Consider the following 16595-nt stretch of genomic DNA (forward strand, 5'->3'; position numbering starts at 1 on the left):
CTTAGGTTGTTTTCCCTTAAGGTTATTGTTCGATTAGTTGGGCCAGCTGTGAATCTTAACTTGAGTCTAGGGCTGGGATTTTTGTCCAACCGTCGGCTTATGTTGTTATTGTTTTTCTTTGAAGGTAGCTTAAGGGCCAGAGGCTTGGACATCGTAGGGCTTAGTCCTCCCCTCTATAACCAAAATAATAACAACAATATTCATTGCCCACGTGAAGATCCCAACTATTATTTACAACATATTCTCTGCAAAATCCTTTTTGAGCTACTGGGAGAGAGGTTGGGCCAAGCTTCTCTCTTAAGTGCCATTTCAGGATATTTTACGTCCTCATTTCCTGTAAGATACTAATAGTAATTAAGCATGTTAGTCAAATTTCAAACTTGTAAAACAGCAATCAGAAAATCTCTTTTATGGTTTCTTGTTTAGTTATTGAATTTTTTTTTTTTTTTTTTTTGAACGAATACCAAATTTTCAGGGAATTTCAGTCTAAATGCGTAAGAGAAATTCTGAGTTTACTCATGGAGAGAAAGAAAAAGCAAAATTTTGGTACGTTCATTGTTTCCCACAATATTAATGACATTCCTCAAGGTACTAAATACAATATTTTATTTTTCAAGTTGCAAATGTTTCTTTTGAAACTTCTGCTGGCGTATTTGTTAACGTTTGTATCTTCAATCTGATAGATACATTATATTATGCGGATCCATTGTAAGTACCTCTGTGGTTCTGGGCTTAGAATAGGTCCACAGTATTTACCGCTTATCGTAAGAGGCGACTAAAGGGACAGCTGACCGCTGACCTTTCACCCTATCCTTCCTTATGTCCATTTCCCTATTTCTCCTTAATCCTTTTTGCACTGTATCCCCCAATGCCTTGTGGGCTAGTTCATTGCTCAAAGGTGAAGGAAGTTAATCCATAAAAAAAAAATCCGGGTCTTCCTGGTTGGGGGGTTTTGCGAGGGGCTTACGAACCCTCTATTGTGACTACTGTGTCCTGAATAACCAAATTTAAAAGAAATTTGGGACACCGAATGGAGGGAATAAGGAATCCAAACAATGCATTATGTGGGCATCATGTGTGAGAAGGCGCCGACCAAGGCTGAGGTGGCTGAGGTACATGGAGGCTGTCGGCCTGCGTGGTTGGCTGCGAAGGTTGGTAAACTGCAGTGACTGAGACTCAGGCCCTTCATGTGCTGAGATAATCAGAGATTAATTAAGATACAAGCATTTCATTAATAAAGAATGTTCGCCATATTTTTTTTTTTTATTTGATCTGGGTCAATGTAGAAATTGCAATTTCCGGTCATGTGCGTTCTAAAGTGACAAAGTGACAAAGCTGGAAAAATGGTTTATGCTGAGGTGTCACAAAGTTGCCCTATCTAGTTTGTGAAATTCTGTCAGTCGCACTGCCATTTGGTAATTTCATAAAAAAAAGATTTTTTTTTAAAGAGCTCAATAAAGCCAGAATAAAATAATTTAAAATATTAAACTTAAAATAAAATAAAAATTTGATAAATCGATTGAGTAAAGTAGCAAAATTAGTTGAGCGACATCGATCACCAATGACAAATCGTTGTGATTGGATACCTAGTGGAATCGATTTGTAGTATTGAATAGGGACTTCTGCGATTTTTGGTTTTTGAGGTATGCTGAACACACACACTGACCAGTTTGTTAAAAACACTTTTTCTGACTGAGGCAACCACAATACGCGCATTCCCTGTGAAAAATAAAATTATAAAAACTCCAATGACGTAAAACCTTCTGTTACTAGTTATTCAAAGGAAAGTGAAAATAAATATTTGTTCCAGCCTACGAACAAGTATTTATTTGTAAGAAAAGATTACACATAACATAAGTACACACTTCATTCACCATCCATAATGGATTCCTTTACATGCGAACATACGGCACTACATTATATTCTAACCCTTTAAAATTTCCTTTTCAAATATTTCTATGGCCACCATTGACGTGTACACAGCTGTCATCACAGGTGTTTAACAAGCCATAACTAACTGTACGCCTTTATTCACAATATAAAAATTAGTTTCTTTCCAGCGAAGTGTTCTCAATCGTTTTTTAATAAATTTACTCGTTTTGTGAAGAGCGCAACTCAATCACCATTGATGTTTGCTGACAGAAAATGCTAATTATCAAGGAAAATTGCTGAATTTTCTGTTGATTTGTAACTATTGCTCCTCCGACAGATAGCTGTCGCTCCTCAATCTTCACAACGACCTCAACATTCCATTCGTACACCAACTGCAAGACGAAATATCAAAAGTTCCATACTGCTCTCTCGACTAGCTCTAATTCTCTCGTACTGACTCTCACCTCCTCTGACATTCCTAACAATCCTACTCGTCGACTGAACCGTCAATGGCCCCGCGACTTCCTTGCAAACTGAAGACGTAAAAGTCATTATTCTCCTACCTCTCCTCTCTCTTCCTCATATCCTCTTCCTCATATTCTCCTCTCTCCTATAGAGAGTGCTATCGCTTGGTAGTTTCTCTCCTCCTGCTCTCCTCCCGCACCAGTTCATCACTCACTCCATATTTACTGATTGTATACATATATACAGATCGTAAATTACAAAATAAATAAAAAAGGTAACTATTAGCAAAATATTTAATTCCAAAATAGTACTTCCCGCTCCTTAATGTGTGGAAAAAGCTACAGAATCCTGATGAATATTCAAGGATGAAAATGTTTTTAAGTCTCCTCAAACAATTTTGAGATTGGTCAAATGATCAATGTAGAACCTAAGGAACAAACAATTATCAGAAGTGAAATATTCACTACAGAGACGTACCATTCATGTCGGTTCTAGCTGACGGATTGGCATTAATCGCCTAGATGAAACATTTACTGTAGGGCCGTATCATTCTAATGGAATCCAGCTGACGCCTACAAAATCAAGTTGGGAAGAGCAATATTTCAGGAGTTTGTGGAGTGGTCACCAAGAGATCATTCATCAATAAAAGTAAATTAAAGTACAGTGATGCCTATTTTTTCAGATGGGATTTTACATCCAATTACAAAATTAGGTGGATAGAGACGACTAGTAACGTACTCTACTTTGAATAAAATTCAAGGTCTACACCGGGACTCTAATCCAGTAACGTAATACACCTCAGCTCTGCGGGCATCACCTTTAACTAACCGGCTATCGTGGCGCCTTATTCATCATTATATTGAACAATATAAAAAAGTAAGATAGGAACTGCCCCTTGGGACAAGCCTTGCTTCTGTAGCATGAAGACTGACCCAGCATCCTCTCACACTAGCCTTTGAGCCTAGAAGCAAACATTTCGCTTGATTTAGCAAACCTAAGCTACTTATATGTCCACCATTATGACAGAGTTTATCATATATTGGAAATCTTCTTCACCACTTGGCCCAGCTACAAAGTCCCCTAAAATGAGACTGGCCACAAGTCTAGACTTTCTCCATTAGTCTGGACCACCCTTTGATGTTGGTTTAAAAGTCTCTGTGTGTCTCCGTTTTTAAGTAAAAGTGAATATTCCATCTAGAACACCGGATTTGGATGGTTCAAATATGTCAAGAACTATGTAGGTCTATACATCAGCTTCAGAAAATCGGCATTCATCAAGTCACAATTTCTTTTAAGTTTAAGTTGCTGAGGAGGAGAAAATTTGTAAGTTATTCAGCCTCACTTGAAGGGATGCTCAGGTTCATCAGCGAAAAGCTCGAGTAATGATAAAATAAAATGTTTAAGTAGAGCCAAGCAAGTTGCCTGTAGAGAGAGAGATGTTAAATAAAAGTCACTGGTCAGCATTAAAACTCTTCTACAACTCTTCTGAAGGTGGTTCAGAATTTGTGTAGGCCACTGTGTTGGCTACAGTCACTGGACATTGTCCAAGGGTTACTACGATTGATCGTCCTCGGCGATATAACCCTGTTATTCTCCCTACAAACTCCTCTCATTCCTTCCAAAAAAACGTTCTTACCTCTCTTTTTTCATTTACATAAACAACACCGAATAATACTTGTAGATCTGATTTATTACAGTTTTATTAAATTTATAAAGTAATTTTGCTATATCTTCTACTACTTATATAAATATTTTATATTTAGTTAATAATGTTTTACACTTAAATTCGTTCTATTGAAACGTGTGTAATTATTTTTGTATCAAAATTTGATAAATATTATTTCTAAATTATCGCAATCGTGTTCATTCAAGCGATATTCCCTAATTGAATATCTTTACGGTAAGATTGTTGCTTCTGCTTTTGTTTACCTTAACATTATCTCTGCTTTATATAGCTCAGTGGTTCATGAAAATCTGAGCGCCTTAAAGAGGATGAATATTAAACTTATTAAAACAATCGTGATATTTTTTTTTTTTTTTTAAGAGTATTTTCCTGTACGTTATGAGGCTTGTTTTATTTTAGAACAGTAATTTTATTTGGCTCGAAAGGATAGTTTATTTAAATTACTAAAAACTTGAGAATCTCGAACATTTGGAAATAATTAAAATAAATAATAATAATTCGAGCAACTTAATAATATAAAATACAGAACTAGGCAGACAATAATAACTGCTAGATAAACTGGCTGCTATGATTAACGATTGAATTTAGGCTTTTATTATTATTATTATTATTATTTAATGATTTAAGGCGCGTCAACATCTTAGGTTATTGGCGCCCGGAGCTTTTTTCAGTGCACTACCGGCCTCCGGACAGTGTTCTCTCGTTGCAGACAACACTGCCCATCACCGGACAGTGAGCTGTAATAAGCTCCTAGGGAGAGAAAATCTAAGGGTCAGCTGCTGGATTCGAACCCGGGACCTCCGCGTGGGAGTCCAGTACGCTAACCTCATAGCTAATCCCTTCCCTTCCTTTCCCTTATTATTATAATTATTTTTTTTTTCTGCTTACTTTTAAGGTATACCACTTTGGAAAAAAAATATAAGATTATTTTCTTTTGTCTTTAACACGGCCAATCGCAGCAAAACTTCGCTGATATGAGTTTTATCGTTTTTAAATCATCATTATTATCTGTATTCTTATTTCGAATTCTGAGTTCTTCGTCCGATTCTGGTGTTATATCAGTTCAGATAATAAGCTTTTGGATGAACTGTCCCAACCGAAACTCCCACTTTACTACATATAGTTCAATGGCTGAGCCCCAAAGTTCAATTCCATATGTCCAGGCAGGTTACATTATCTCTGTGTGGATTAGTCGTTTGTTATTTAATGAAAGTTTAGATTGTTTGTCAAGAAGTCTAGAAGGAAATTTCAATCGTCTGTTTAGTTCTTACCGTTTAAGTCCAGCTTGTAAATTCTAGGTAAGGCGTTTGTCCATGAAGAGTCCTAGATACTTACCACAATCTGTTGTAGGAAGAGAAATGAGGTTTAGGTAAACGGGTGGAAGAAATGTTCGTCTTAGGGAGAATTTAATGTAATTACATTTGTTTTCATTTATATTAATTCTCCATTTCTTTAGCCAAGACTAAAGAGATTCTATATGGGATTGAAGGAAACGATAGGCAAGGACCGGGCCTTTATGAGGAGAGGATTGCCGTATCATCGGCATAAGTAAAAAGGAAGGTATGAGGATTGGTAGGAACATCAGCGGCGGTGTAGATTACAGGCCCAAGGACACTTCCCTGCGGAACCATGTCAGAAATATCTAACCACAATGGAATAAAGGCTGTAAGTCTATCGAAACTGCGACTGTACATAACGGCTTTACAAGTTTTCTGTGATTTTCTAGACAGTCAGTCAATGATTAGAACTTGGAACATAAAGCTAAGTTAGAGCAATCAGTTTGGTTGAAACTTTTTTAGGGCGTATTGATTTCAGTGAAGTTCTCGGGGAATTAAGATGTGGCAGCATTCTCGATAGAATCATTTTATGTTTCGATCTTAGTTTTTATTTCATTTTTTTCACTAAAAATTATTAAATCAAATTCATAACAAATATTAATAGTCATTCCGTTCATTAATTTTTACAAACGTCTAGAGAGAATGCCTTTACAGTCATCTTCAGCTTCCCTTTTTTAACATTTTATTCTTATTTAATGCCATTAACATTAACATTTTATTTCACTTTCTTGGCATAACTTTTAAATACACTTTTTTTTTTGCATTTTTGTCTAAAATATATGCATATATTATCCTTATTTAAGTACTCCATCTTTTTCAGCACAAATATATTCTATTGTATGTACTTTTTACTTTGTCCTTGGGTTGTACGCGTACAAGTCTTATTCCTGTATTAGTTCTTTGGCAGTTTGGAAGCTAGGCGGCGGGCGACATTACTCGATAGGAATTCAGTTTTCAATAAGTATAATGGAGTGACGTGTTGAGAGTGAAATTGATGGATTGTGGTTTAGTTTTATTGAGCTGGGGGTTTCCCATTTTTTAAACCATTTTTCTGATGATGTGAAATGGGGTTGGAGGATTCGGTTTGTAACTGCTTGATGAAGCTGAGGAAAAAGGATTGCAGAGTAATCGGCATTGGTAATAAGGATAGTTTCTGGAAGAAGAGATTTCCGGTGTGTATTGATTAGATATTGCCATGATATGGCCCGCATCAAATTCATGATAACGTGCACTGCATTTCCCAAACTACAAATGAAAGTCATCTGATATCTTAGTAAGTGCCTTATAGTTATTTTTTCAAGAAAACATAATGAAGAGAGTAGTTGCATCTTAAATGTGACATTCGACGCAATTTAGTACAGTTTCAAAACCATAAACTTTGCGTTCTTGCTGGGCAGTCGAGTCATTGAGATTCAATTGATCGCAACATACTGCGATTGAATGCTAGACATTAATCCTTATTATAGATCCCAAAGCTTTGAAAGAGATCCCATATAAAATTAGCGTTGCATTTCTAGTAATTTGTCTTAGTAGTTTATGAAGCATAAAACTTTACGCCCTAGATAAAATATCACAACAGCTTACTCAAGTTCGTTAACCAAAAAATATCTAATACTTGTAATTTTAAGCAATTTTTGAGACATCAACTATTTGCTATTTCTTCCATATCTTATTTTCACTGCAATCACCGGAGAATAATTTTACCGAACTAGCCTGTTTATCTTAGGATGAGAAGTCTAGTTGGAAGGAGAGAGCGATGTTATACCAGCAGCCCCTTCATGGCAGCCAGCTGTATAAATAAAAGATTTTTTAATCAGCTGAGTGAGGTACGAGTGCTGAAACTTGGAAAGCCTCAACACTTAATAACACTGCGGAAGGCCTCAACTTACTACAATTAACTTGCCTAGAAAAGCCAAATCGGTCTCAAAAATGACAAATTACTTACCCTGACTTCAAGTATAAGCCGTATAAATTTAAAAACAAAACGAAAAACTCCAAAACTTAGACGCGAGAGATCTTCACCACAAATTTGGTTATAAGTTGTCAAAATTTAAAAATCGTTTGTGAGCTTGTACTTTTCTAGGATTTCCACTCTCTTTTTCATTTCAACGTCTGGACATTTTGGACGGGCACTTTTCTAGTCCCATCCTACGAGGGTATTTTTTCGAAGCGCTATAACTTTAGAGTGAACTTTAAAATTTTATTTTTCGTCCAGGCAACCAAGTGCAAATCTTTCTCGAGCTTCTTACGAAAATCTTGAAGTAATACATCTGCAAGTAACACATCCTGAAGTAGCACATTTTGTAGCTATACATCTGCAAGTAACATATCTTGATGTAACACTTCTTGAAGATGATTCTTTAGTCAAGAATATCTTTCCATTTAAGAAATTTTTTAATAGTACTTCACGCGAATTTGTGCAAAATATTGCAGAAAGGTTCACGAAGGTCCTCTCCGTAGCCAACCTGATGACCTCTTGTATTCTTATATGCCTCGCTGTCTAAACAACGGTCTATTTTGGTACACCACTTCCTTTCGGTAAACTTCAAACAAGGTAAGCGAAGTTTATTTTTTATATTTGTTTATTTTTATTAAGCATTATCTGTGTAAAAAGTACAATAATTGCCATTGAATACTGAGTGCGTTGACTTGATCGGCGGGAATGGTGAAGCCATCTAGCGATGACTCTCCTGGTATGGTCTGGCATAATTGACTCTCCCACGTTATTCTTGGGCCACTTATTTTCCAGCTTCTTCACGGTGCAGAGAGGCAGTAAAGTTGTGTTTAAGTTTTAGACGGGGAGATTGTAGTTTGCTACTGTTTTTCTTATTTTGGTTTTTATTATTTCGGTCACGTATGCTAAGGTCACTGGGTAAAGTGAGCTTTGAGATTTTAAGGCTTGTGCGACAGTTATTTCTGGTAGTAGTAAAAACAATTTAGAACAAAGATATTTTTAAGAAAGCACCCAAGTGAAATATGTAAAAACAAAACAAAAAATCAAAGTACGTCTACCCTAGTAGGATAGTAACAGTATTAATGTGTGGATTTAAATGTTGGTGCACTTTGGGGACATGTCCAATAGCGCTGATCACAAGTCAATAAGCTATTTAACCTCTAAATTGATCCCCATTACCAAAATGCCTTCCACTGCCATATTCTCGGTTAAAATTGTTAATGAATTCTTGATTAGTACTGTCTAGTGTTGCTGGCTTGCACACTTTCACACCGTCAGTCTGTTTTCAAATACTTTTCCACATCCCCTAGATCTACATTCTAATCATACCAACATAGATCTAAACAGAAATATATGTTAAAAAAGAGAAAAATGGCACTTTTAAAAATCTGTACAATTTTTTGTTTATAAATTTAACTTTTGGATAAGACTCAACAAGCTTGTTGTAAAGTTTATAATAGATAGAGCATAGATTTGGATATGATTGAGGAAAGGCTATGAACCGATAGTTAGAAAACTAAGCTACAGAAGGTTAAATAAGGAAAAACTAGAAATTATTTGCAAAATAACTGTGGCTAAAGAATGGTAACGAAGAAAGATAGTTAAACAAAGTAAAAGTTTCAAAGAGGGTTGTATCTTCTAGCGCCAGATTTTTGGTACTCTACAAGATGATGAAATTGATGAATAGAAAAAAACGAGGCTGCAAAATCCATACTGGAGATGAGGTAAGGTGTTTTAGATTGCCTTGAAAAGAACAGAAGCGTTTAAGGAGAGGTTTTGTAATATTTTTTTTTCCATTAATAGTAGAAGATTTTTAGAACGTTAAGAAATTTGAAGCCCATAGAAAGGTTGAGCTATAGAATCGATCCTTGATTAGGGCGAATTTCGCAAGTTGGATGGAAAATGTGTTGTACGGAGTTTAGAGTTGTATGGGGAAGTCAGCTCTCTTGAGGGAGATGTGGCAGAATTTTTAAGGTAATTAGATCGAACTTAGGAGATTTTCCAGAACGTGGGATGGATTAAATGATCTAAAAAGAATTAGAGATATGAATAGGAATGGTCAGGTTTATTTAATAATTTCTTCTGTCAAGTCAGAAACGTCAGGATGAATTTCAAAAACTGTCGTCAAATACTCAGCAAACAAATCTATCTTTCTGGTTTCAATTCTCCTCCATGCCATGCTTTGTAAACGTATTTATAAAGATGGACTTTTAAGCATAATCGAGCTATGTACATTAAATTAAAGTGGAAGAAAATCATTAAGTTTAAAAATACGAAGTGAAAGTAGACTTATGCGACTTACCTTCTGAAACAAAAGAAATTCTGTTTCCTCAGCTTTAAATCGTAATTTTATGGATAAATTCCAGTTATTTCTTCCAATTTTCAAAGCAGGTGGTAACTAGGAAATTACATTTACCTAATTATACAAAGAAACACTTGGTAGTGAAATTAAGATAACAAATTGAAAATTAAAAGCAGAAAGCCTTGAAGAGGATCTCTAGAAAGAATGGATTTAAGGGAGATAAAAATACGAGTATAACAGTTGAAGTACCTTCCCAAGAGGTGAGCAGAATATGACAAGACGGCGGATTTTTTTCTGCATTTAATGATAATGAGAATGTATAAATGATACTAGTTAAGATTACGAGATAATGTAGCGTTGCAAACAGTTAATTGGAAGCATGAATAATTTATGATAAAATTTATTGATGTTTTTAGATAAGATAATCAAGATAGAGTACAAATACAATTTTAATAACTGAACTGTACACTTGTCAATTTGCATATTTTTGCATTACAGAGCTGTACATTACATTTTATCGGTGTAAAACTTTAATTTAAATTAGAACAAGTTTGTTTAAATTGTATCACATGTTGTTAGTTAATGATGTAATTTATCCAACAGCATTTACCATGTCGAGAGGATTTCTTTTTAACATTCAACAGACGTGAATTATATTCTTGTGAATAACACACATGTATGCACGTGCGATCCATGCCACATTGTAGTTATAGTTACCATCGAGATGGTAATTTTCAAACTAGTATTCTACTACAATGGTTCAAGCTAAAACTTTAGGCTTCTGGTACTCAGAACACCACTTGCTAAGTTTTCGAATCGCTGGTAGCGTACTCGCAAAAACAACATTTTATGAGCTTTATTATTAAATTACATTAATTACTTAGGTGCGCGTACTTTTGGTTTAAAAGTAGGTTTTTATTTCTATTTAACCCTCCATCGGGCGCAATATGTTCATAACACCATAGGGCGCAACTAATCTGTGAGATTAATGACCCAATAGCTGTTAATTTCATCAAAAATGTTTTGGAAACGTATGGAAAATTTCAGTTTAAGTTTTTCTTTTAAAAAAAAACTCGTAAAGTAGAACAGAACATTAATGTGAATACAGAAATCAGTCATCCCTAATTTTGAGGTGCACATTTATGAATGAATGTGTGAGATGGTTTATTAGCATCCAAGAAATTTTGTACGCATTGATGCCCGCTATGTTCAGAAGAGCGAAAGAATGACCATGAACCATCTCCGAACGTTTCTGTAGACGTTGTCACCAACTATACCCGGCAAACGCCATAAAATATTATGGCTCCCTCGTCTAACACTAGAAGTAGGTCTTTTTATCCGACAATTTGGTTACTTTATCGGCACATACGCACTCAAATTCATCCGCATCTTGATCTTCTAGAAATTAAAAAAAAAGCTTGTTTAGTGTCCGAATCCCCTTCTCTTTCCTCTATTCAATATTATTCAACAAAAGACACTCGTTGCAAAAAAAGTCAATAAGTAGAAAACTGTCTTTTAAATTATAGGATGGATGTACTTTGTAACAGTTTTTGATAAGAAAACTTGAAAAAATTTCAATACCTAAGAATAAGACCACCGGGCGCAACTGATCTGACAGATTACGCGGACGCTAAGTAACACTACATAACTCAGAGTAAAACACCGACAGGCCGTTCGGTTAGAAGAAGGTAAAAGAGGAAGCTACTGAGGGCCATGGCTCATTCAAAGAAATACCTGAGTTGCTTTCAACAAGAAAATGCCCTCTTCATCTCACAGATTAAATGCGCCCGATGGAGGGTTAAACCGCTGAGTGAACAAAAACGTTTCGCTGGCAGGGTCTGCTCTAAATTAAGGGTCGAACTTGAAAGTCACAGTGACTCATAAACAAAAATCTTTATTAAAAAAAACCTGCTAGTCAGCTACTTTACTTTAGTTATACTGGCATGCTCCAATAATTCCGAGTTACCTTTAAAATATGTTTACGAAAAGAACATCATAGTTCTGGTCAGTTTCTAGAACAACAGTTTCTATAACAGGTATATTTTCCAGGACGCACAAAAGGCCAAATTGTTCACTCCTAACCTTGTAATGAAGAGATCACAAGGACAGTTCAGCGTATTTTCAGTCAATGTCGTTGATGTTTTTAATAAAAAGAAATTGTAAAAATACCACTGTTGTACAGGTGAATTAGACTTGCAAACCATAACGTAATCCGTTTTAATGTCCTTAAGATAGCTCTATTAATTTAGATATGGTGCAAAATCTAAGAAATTAAGATTTGATTACGAAATAATCAAGCAGGTAATTAGATGTTAGCACCAAGCTGGTAGAAAGTACTCTAGAATAATGGTATCATTTTCCAGTTGATTAGCTCAATTTGTTCTTGCAAGAAGTTTCTTCATTAGATCAGCTGAGTTTGTAGGCAATTGTGCCGTATTTAATAAATTCATTCAATCATAAAATTGTTCGGAATCCACAGCACTTTTATTGCATTGTGTTTTTAACAAGATCAGCTACTTTTTCAAGATAGCAGCATTCTGCAGTGCTAATCGGAGTGGACTATTCATTTCAATGACTGTTTTCTTTTATTGATTTCCCTCTAAAACTGAAAATATTTGCTAGAAGTATCCCAACAGAAAGCAAACTTGAAGACGATGAGGAGAGCAGTGCATGATTCACTTCAGAATCTCTTTTGTTCGTCATTAATAAATATTTCAAATAAAAGAACTGCGAGATGAATGGAAAACAATAGCTGCTGATAGGTAGCAGATTAGGTTAGTGGTTAGCGCATTGGTTTCCCACGCAGAGATACCAGAATCGAATTCAGCTTCCGCTTTCTCTTCTTTTTTTCCTTCAAATCTTTACAGCTTCAAGTTTGGTAATGAAAGGTTGTCTGTAAAGAGCCAAAAATGTCCAGAGGCCGGTAGCGCATTGAAAAAAAGCATCGGACTTTTAAGTCAGATATAGACGCGCGTTTAATTAAAAAATTAATAGTAATAAATACTACTTTTGATGAGTTCTGCAAAATCATTGGTTTGCTTCACTATCACTAAAAATATTCAAGTGACAAAATTTATTCTGTCATAAAGGGTTTATCAAAGAATATAAAATAAAAAAATAAATTAATAGTAATAAACTTAATAGAAGACGTTCGTTTAATATAAAATACATTTATATAATAAATTTATTACAAAATAAAGTAGATAATTAAGTTGAAGAAGAGTTTTTTAAACAAAGCTATATTTTATTAATATTAAAATTGAAGTGAACAAGTTATTGAGGTAAACAAACTAATTACCTTAAACATAATGGGAAAAGTTTTCTTTAAAACACAATAGACAATTTTAGAACATTTCCAGTAGAATAACAATTTCAGCCGGCTCCCCGACGTTGTTCACAATATTCTCTAAAATTAATGGAGTTGGAGACTACCTTTGGAAAAAATGGTCTGAAGTTTTGTGAGGGCTGTTTTACCATCTTCTTTCCAGACACTTCTCCAGGGGTCTGCCTCCTTGTAATTATGCAAACGATTGCACTTGTTCTTCAATTGTGCATCAGGTGGCAGTGTTACTATCGTTAAGATGTAGCCCATCCGCTAAGATGTAAAGGGAAGGACAGTTTTCAAGCAGATAGAAACAACTTTCGCTTTTAATTAATCCTACAGCTCTTGGCGAGTATTCTAAAAGAAGCTGAAGGAACGAAAGAAAGTGAAATAAAAGATAAGAATAATAGTTCCGTGCCAAGGAGTTTAAAAACAATTCCATCTGACTGAGAGATTCATAGTTTTTTAAACCCCTTGTATTTGAACGTATTTAAAACCGCTACAGTTATGGACTTTACAGTTGTTAATTATTATCTAATTTTTTATTGAACACATACATATAATTTAATAAAAAACTTCACCACTAATGAAGTAAAAAATAATATTGTTGGCATTATTAGAGACATAGGTGTTATTGTAATTACAATAGAAATTATATTGTTGGTTTAGATTTTGAATAAGACAGTGAATTTACTCCTAAATTCTTGAATTTTCAAAATTATGAAAAGTTGTGTTAACTACGTTTGATAATAGTCTATTAAAATAATAGCTACTATAAATTGAAATAAAATAGAACTCGTTTCGATTTAACTCAGCTCTGTAAACTGCGTAGATTACTTGAATCAGTTGACTAACCCCATTGCATTTTAAATCAAAGGAAAATTATTTAAACCAATAGTTCTCACTCTCTGGTGAAAAAGCAGCATCAACTTTTGAACTTTCTTAGTTTTTCCTAATATGAAACTAATATAATAACTTTATGTTTTTAAAGCAAGGAAATTATATGCTTCAAACTTCCTTCTTATTAAACTGTCCGGTAAGATGTTGTATGAAGGATTGATCGTCAAAAAACTGCAAAAACTGCACGAAAAAGCTTAAAGTTGAAAAACGTCTAACTTTGACAATTGTTTCCATTTTTTCTATTTAAATATAAAATTCCTAAATTTTCTTTAAAATAAACAATATATAATATTAGTGCAATTTTGTGCAACATCGCATATAAAATTGTTTTAGTAAACCATATTTTATTCTTTTTGTTGTATTTACATAAAAACCAAGTTGTCTCCATGTTTGTGTTCGATTTCCTGTTTCTCTAATGTTTAATAATTATTTGTATTATTTATTTTATATTATGTTTTCACTTTTTTTAAATTATTAACTGAGTCACTTTCCTTCTGTATTTCTTGTGACTTCAACAGATGATAAATAAATAGAACATTAATAACTGGGAGCTTGGCTACACTACTTTCGGTAGGACGTTCTATGGCACTGTGGCTTCCTGATGCTGGAGACATAATCTACCTTGAGTCTGGCTTTAATGTCTTTTTGGGAGTGGAGGGGCAATAATTATTTCTGCCGTTCTCAGCTGACTAAAAGAAAAGCGTCCAAGCGAGTGGCACGTGGAGAGAGGCTGTAGCCACTCTTATTGTAATGTGTTTGGCTAAAGTAGGACTGCCCCTTACCACTAATTGCTATTTTTTTTTTTTAGGCTGGCCTAATTGTATTCAAAAATTGAAGTATAATACATAATTTTCCCTGTTGAAGCGTTAGTATTTTGTTGGGTTTTCTCAAGTTTTGACGAATTATGCTGATCCAATTTTTTTTTTATTGGTTTTTAATTATCTTACGGATATTGTTTGGGTACGTAAGTGGCTTGGTGCAGGAAGTGCCAATGTCAGATTTCGGTAAAAATGAGTAAAAATTCTGTTTTGATATTGAGAGATTTTTGTAAGAAGGGGAGGGGGAATTAGAGAAACAAAAGGACAAATTGGGAGAGCAGATTGGAAAAGGAGAATTATGATAAACTAAGATTAAAGGTTGGGAAGGGTGGGGGACGCCACCAACACTCAGAATACTAACAGAGATTGGTTAGAAAATGATCATATATTTTTAAATAGTTCAGTTTTACAAAAGCACACATAATTTGATTCAGACCACACAAAATATATATTATAAACACTTACAATTTGGTACCTTACGAGACATACAATTACAATTAGCACGTGCTTAGCTTCTTATTACAATTTATGTTCCTTCGCTATTACAACATTAATTCACTTCTTGACCCAATAGTCATAGACTTCGCGACGTTAATGGCCATTAAATATTTATAATAAAGTCTTTAAGGAGACACATGACAGGGGGCCTACACCGGTGTAGCAGGACATCTTGTTCATGGCTGGACTTGGCGGCAAAGTCAACTTCCTTTGAGAAGCCCCAAGGGCGACTGGCTCGAGCTCCCAGGCACACGCTACAGCCCCCTCTCCGTTGTCTTCTCCAGTGCTGCCAATCGGACAATGCTGTGCCGAAAGATAAATTCTAGGCCGGGGGGCCGCACATCCCTTCGAGGATCGAACATCCTCCCCCGCAGTGGACTCGCCAGAGTTCCACTCACTGAGTTGGGGGCAGGAGCAGCTTGCTGACGGATCTGCTGATCACTCTTGACGTGGTTGGCGAGGTATGACTCTTGTACCTGACAGTCCGCAAAGGCACAATCTTGACGTTGTGAGTGTCAGTGTCGTCAAGGCTGACACTGATGAAAAACAATAAAGCGTTGGCTCTTCTGTCCGGAAGTTGGCTCATAAAAGGGTTGCACGGTGCTGACCTTATACTGAAACATTTCAAATTTAGACTGACTGACTAACTTAGGGAATGGGGCTTTGTCATGGGCTGGAAGAAGGAGGTGGAGTATTAGGTTAATAGGAGGCTGGGACTTCAGAAGGAGAAAAGGGACAAGGTACTAAGGTAATGGGAGACTGGGACTTCGGGAGGACACATGGGGCACTAACTGACTGACTGATTAAGGGAATGACCATGGGGAACACCAAACTGACTGACTGACTGACTAAGGGAATGGCCTTGGGGAAACTACTGACTCACTGACTAAGGGAATGGCCTTGGGGAGAAAGGCTGAGCTTTACTGGAGAAAGGGGGCAAAGTACCTGGTTAATAGGAGGCTGGGATTTCAGGAGGAAAAGTGGGACAACCTGGAGAAGGGGGACAGCAGAGGTATGACTTAAAGACTGAAGATCAGTAGTGCGATAAAATTTAAAAAAAAACACAAAAGTAGACAAGGCATATACATGTAACAATGAAGGAAAACTTATAGACTAAAGGAGTAAACATCCTTTAAGGCAAAACTAAAAACAATGACAAAGACAGACATTGCCTAGACTGTCAGACAACATACGTACATAGACTAAGGATAATTAACATATAGTTTAAAAAGTAAACCTATCTATAAAACTAAATCCAAGAGTGGCAAAGCATGTGTGTATAAAGACCAATACAATAAAATATAGTTTAAAATATAAAATCAACTTTACATGAATTATAATTAACAAAAAATAGACAAGACATATAAACAACTTAATGACAGAAATATAATTCAAAGACTAAATTTTATCAGACTAAGACACGATGGCTAAACATAAGGCGAA

Source organism: Rhodnius prolixus, unplaced genomic scaffold (assembly GCF_049639745.1).
Source record: "Rhodnius prolixus isolate KJV_2025 unplaced genomic scaffold, Rpr scaffold_1, whole genome shotgun sequence".
Classification (NCBI taxonomy): domain Eukaryota; kingdom Metazoa; phylum Arthropoda; class Insecta; order Hemiptera; family Reduviidae; genus Rhodnius; species Rhodnius prolixus.